The sequence below is a fragment of the Desmodus rotundus genome, chromosome 4 (assembly GCF_022682495.2).
Source record: "Desmodus rotundus isolate HL8 chromosome 4, HLdesRot8A.1, whole genome shotgun sequence".
Classification (NCBI taxonomy): Eukaryota; Metazoa; Chordata; class Mammalia; order Chiroptera; family Phyllostomidae; genus Desmodus; species Desmodus rotundus.
Genome location: NC_071390.1, coordinates 169,395,369 through 169,401,102, shown reverse-complemented (window position 1 = coordinate 169,401,102; position 5,734 = coordinate 169,395,369). Strand labels below are relative to the sequence as shown.

At 40.7% G+C, this 5,734-nt stretch overlaps 1 pseudogene; it reads right to left on the bottom strand.

Annotated features, from left to right (window-relative positions):
• Nucleotides 1-4,078: 4,078 nt before the first annotated feature.
• Nucleotides 4,079-5,480, bottom strand: LOC112316916 (eIF5-mimic protein 2-like; annotated as a pseudogene).
• Nucleotides 5,481-5,734: the final 254 nt, after the last annotated feature.

Below are 5,734 nucleotides of genomic sequence, written 5' to 3'. Positions count from 1 at the left end.
AATCAATCTTCAAGGATTCAAACAAAATAAAAGCAACACATGAACAGCCAAGAAAAACAAATAAATGAAAATTCATAGACACGGACAACGGTGTGGTGGTCACCAGCAGGAAGGTGGCTGGTGGGTAGTAAAGGGCATAGGGGGTGGAGTATAGGGGGCTCGAAGGTTATTAGACTTTGAGTTGTGGGCACACAAAGCAATATACAGATCAGTGTCTTAGAAATGAATACTTGAAACATATATAACTTATTAAGCAATGTCACCCCAATAAATGTAATTTAAAAATTCCATCAGGAGGTTTGAGACTTAGAGCAAGGAGTAGTCAGTCATGCTGTGCAATGCCAAGGCTGTGTTAGAAAACAAGCCAGCACGTGCTATGGACATAGCTTTATACTGAAAAAGGGACAAAAATTAGTACAAATGGAGAAATAGGACCAAACATTAGAAATTTTCTCAATAAGAAAAAAAGTTTTCAATATACTGAGGTAGCATGCAAAGTGAAAAGTAAAACTGAAAGCCATAGAACTTGCTGATCTTTTCCTTCCTATTTGCAAATGAGTCATGAATATTCTTATGAAGAGGAGAGAAGGAGAGGTATGCCAAATGATGTGAGAAGGTTGCAATCATGATCCAGTAAAAAAGCAGAAATGTCACAGGAAACCCGCAACTTAGATTTTCGGTTTCTAATACAGTGTATACATTTTCATCCAAGAGCACGGAGATAATATCGAATCCAGCCAAACAAAATGACCATTATTTCATTTCACTTCTTCATAGACCAGGATCTACTGCCAATGTATCTTCTGTTTTTACCTTTGAGCACTTCCTGGCCTTGACCATACTACAGGTGTTCACTTCCTCAAATCCTAAGCCATCTGCCTTGAACACATCAGCTGCTGACAATCCAAAGCCAGGCTCCCCTTGGCTCTGAGAAGTGTAGCAGAACTGGGCAGGAAGAGAGCTCTTCAGCAAGTGCCAAAATTTGGAGGAGATGAGACCGGCAGTTTGAGAAGACAGTGCTGGCAGGTGTGGTGTAGCCCTAGAACTAGCCAGGGGGTTGAAAAATGACAGCGAGAATTTCATTATCAACCTACGGTTCAGGCCCGATTCCAAATGTTATAATTCCCTCTCCCTAAAGTCTCTCGGCACATTAAACTACATGTTCAAAGAATTAGAAAGGATGTAGATCAGCGTTAGACATAACGGCTCTGCACGTTCCAACCACTAATGCCAAGTCTCCTTCCCATCCTACAATCTCCCTTCCTAGAAGCCCTAGAAAGTGATATCAAAACAACACCTCCAACCACCAAGTAATATTATTCTCAGGTCTTGAGTATTATATATATATGTGGGAAGGGAAGTACCTACTGCATATTTCATCGGTGTGAGATCTTTGGAACTATCACTTTTGCAGTCATTTACACAGTAAGTTTCACCCTGAACCTTTCATGTGATGAAGGTCCTCACTCGGTATACGCCTCTGCAATGCGGGAACCACAATCTGCGTTTTCTTTGTACTCCCGGTGCCCACACAGTGTGTAGCTACTTTCACTCAGCACTCATTCCCCGAGCAAGTGTTTTTTGGTGCTAAATACTGTACTTGATACTTACTGTAGAAGTGGTTAAAAAAATAGGAAAAGGTCCTGCATTCATGGAGCTTACATTCTAGTTTCTATAGCAAACATTCAGACCCTCAGTAAGTGTTTGTTGAATAAATGAATCATTCAGTAAACAAAAGAATGTTCAAATGCTTAGATAAGTTTGTAGAAGGTAAAGATAATCTGAACTTGAATACAGAGTTAACTGGTTTTTCTTTTCTTTTCTTTTTCCAGCTCTAAACACACATTTAGTTATGGCATCTAAGAGACTTATCCTTTGAAACTGACACCCAGTTAGGAAAAATCAACATTTATCCAGTCATACAAGTACAATTTTAACATTTGTGTTAAGAATTACATATCTGAAGCCAGAGGTTGTTATCGGCAGCTGAGTTCCAAAATTGCCACTTACAATTCAAAATGAGGTTCTGCAGTCTTTTCAGAAAGCGTTCCCTTTCTTTCCACTGCCACTGGTGACTTTTCCACTTACTGTAATATTATAGTAAGTAAACACTACTTTGTCATCATGAAGAAAAGACTTTGATCAGACAAAGGCCTTAATGCCGTTCTGGAAGAGTACCCATTCCTTCACTCTGCACAGTATATAATAGAACGGGGTACACCGGGAATGCCAGTGTCAGGCAACGATTTGGTCGTAGAAATGTCATGTAGTTTTTGCTACATCAGAATTTTGTGTAGGGTTACAGTTTGGGAACTATAAGCATGAGAAAAGCAATTATTTAATGCTTACATAGTAGAGGTGCCTGAATGTGTATCATGTAGTCACTGCTGGACATGAACATGGAATTTACCAAAAATAACAAAATAATAAAGAAGACTGACTCATATAACCTAAACATAAGGTAGACTTTATTTTTTTAAAATGTCTTTTGGGGACTACGGATTACAAAGTAAAGCAGATCACGATGGAGAAATCTAGGGAATACAGCTTGCCCATGCACGGAAACTTTATCAAAGCTACTCCGCTACACTTGCACCCCACTGGCAATGGAATCAGTAATCATGCTCTTTCTCATAAGGTCATACACACCTTTACTTCAAATTTTATACTACACGTTATTCGCTGCAGACGAACTGTTGAACACCAAATTCTTGGTTCATAAAAATGGCACCTTTGAAAGGGGAAATTTCAATGCAGTCTCTGGTGGCATTATCCAAGGTGGTTTCTTTCCACAATCATAACAACTTCCAAAATCTTCCCGTTTAAGATGAAATCTTTCTACCAAAATGGGTGGTCACATTTGGTTTTCTATGGTCTATATATATAGGTGGGTGGCAGCAAGAAGAGACAAAAATTAAAAGGCAGCCATTAAAATAATCAATTGCATAGAAGAGAAATTTAGTTCATGGTAACTTTTAATAAAAAGGCACATAGGGTATACGAATAGCCAGATGCTTGAGTCATTGGTAAATTTGTTAAGAGACTGAAGCTGGCCCTACATGACCAAGTGGAACTATATCATTACCGCTGCGCTCCATACTTTACATTGAATATTCTAAGCCAGTGGGAAATGAGTTATGTCTGAGAGTCCCAATGAGCACATGTGGACACTTACCATGTTCAACAATTTACTGGGTTTAGTGTAGTCTATTCTCCTACTCTCACTGTTTCATGAGTCCTTTCCCATTAATCTATGTGTATGACAAATATTAAATTCGTTAAATGACAAGACTTTTCTAAGGCACAGTTGAAAATGCTATGAAAAGGATACCCATTTGTTTTGCCTGCAAAGATGCAAATTCAATGCAGAAGTTTCTCCATGGTAAAAAGCTCAAGTTTCTTCTTCACCTCTGCCACATATGATTTCCCAAAGACCTCACTTCAAGCTGCTTCTCCACTAAGGAATGAAACCAAAGAACAAACAATTGAGCTCAGGGACACCTGGGGTCAAAAATGCAAGAAAATACTAACAGGCAGGCAATGGCCCTAATACTCAAGGGCCAGGTTAATAAATTGAATTACAGTAGATGAGGCTTTCATTGATGAGGAGGGTTTCGGGCATAAAAAAAAAAATGGTCACAGAAATCATTGCTTTTTGAGACGTCAGATACTTTTACAGTTTAATCTGTGAACAATTTTTATAACAGGTTATTTTTTAACAAAATCATAACTTGAAAAGTGTGTCTATAGAAAACCCAGGAAATGAGCAAACTGGCCATTGTGGATGGCCTTAAATGACATTACTACAGCAGAAAAGACGGGAAGTAGAAGATAACTTGAAAGGACTAACGCAACATTGGATTCGAATGTATAGCTCCTGTGCCTACTTAAAACATAGTTTCAGAAACTAAACCCAACATTTCCAGTAACCATAGAGACAGTTAAACTAAAATTGCCATGAAAGCCCTTACATCGTGCTTGACATAGGGAGGCAGGAGGATGTAGGAACCAGGGCACGTGAGACATGACATTTTACCTACAACTCCCGTTGGCTTTACTGAGCGTGAAGTTTCAAAATTCAGTTGCCTTCTTCAGCTTCAGTCTCAGATTCCGCTTGAGCACCTTTGAGCCACTCCACAGACTTTTTCATTTGTTCAAGGAAAACACATTTTCCCTTTGCAGCATGTGCATCTTTAGACCACTTCAGAATGGGCTCTTTGCCCCAGACTTCAGCTTTATAAAAAAGCACCACTATTTTCTGGGAGGCTTTCATGAAATGACTGTTATCATAACAATAGTCCTGAGTCTTCCTGGCAACAGAGCCAGCTCAGACTGACCTTGAATAGTAAAGGCAGCAAGCAGATGGCTGTGCCTCTGGAAGTGTTTGATGCTTGCTCTGCTACAAGCTCCTCTTTTTGTCTGTTCCACGATGCTCATCACACTGGACCGGACTATTCCAATGACCATGGGTTCTGGGACGATGCTGATGCTCTTGTTTTCATCTTTTCCTTGGCATACAAAATTATATCCTTAAGTGGATCACCACAGGACATCTGAAGTTCTTGACATTCTTTCTGGAGTTCTTTACGAGCTCCTACAGTTTGCTGATTCTGAACATATTCTGAAAACTCTGTGAAGCCTGCCCTAGTACAATACTTGTAAAGTGTTCGATGCTTTTTTTTCACTTTGGCTATTATAAGTTTTATTATTTTATTTTATTTTTTCCATTACCACTTAGTCCCCTTATATCCCTCCCCCAGCAATCACCACACTGTTGTCTATGTCCATGAGTCCTTTTTCCCTTTTGCTCAATCCCTCCATCCCCTAGCCTCCCCCTCAACACTGCTTATTGGCAGGTAAAGTCCCATCAGTCTGTCATCCATGCTGCTTCTCTGAAGACTTGCAGCTACTACTGCAGTGATATCTGTTTCCTTTACCCACGATTTAAAGAGCTTAACAGCAACAGCTGCTGAAACCCCTTCTTTGGCCAAATTCTCACTCTAAAGGCTATTACGAATGGATGCATTAAGTGTTCCATTAGCCAGAAGAACACCAGTCAACATGGCCAATTTGTTCCTCTATGACGCTGAAAAACCCTTTGAGAACAGCAGCAGGTTTTTACTCCATCTTCAAAACCTTTCTCCGGGTATTTGTAGCACCTGATTAACTTGTTAAAACCCTGAGCAAATGTGTGTGTGGTCTGCAGGTGTCCCCGTGCTGCGAACAGACTGACATCTGTGTGCATCATGTCTATGCTGGTGCACAATGGCAAGGAGTGTTTAGCACATCGACAGCAATGAACTTTTGCTCCAGGAGCATCAAGAAACCTTGCTACTGCTTCTATGTCAGTACCTCCCAGCTGAGCCTTGAATAATGCAGTCTTGACCCTGAGTGGGGTCAAACCTCTCTTTTGCATCTATTTTTATGGTTTTAAAATCCTGGCCTGATAGCATTGGATTTTGCTACTTTCGATTATTCATAAAGGACACCCCCGTCCCCAGGGAGCCAACCACAGGCGCCAAGGCACTTTGGGCCAGGGCCCAGTGGCAGATGTACAACCGCCTGCCCCCCCAGTGACCAGAGTCAACCTGTGTCTTGTTATCACCAGCTCAGCCATCCATCCGACTCCAGAACTGAGAGGCAGAGTGAGGAATGAGCGCATGTGCGGGCCTCTGTGTGTGTGTGTTCATATCCCGTTCTCGAGAATGGTCAAAATGATAAAATGTTTTCTAAG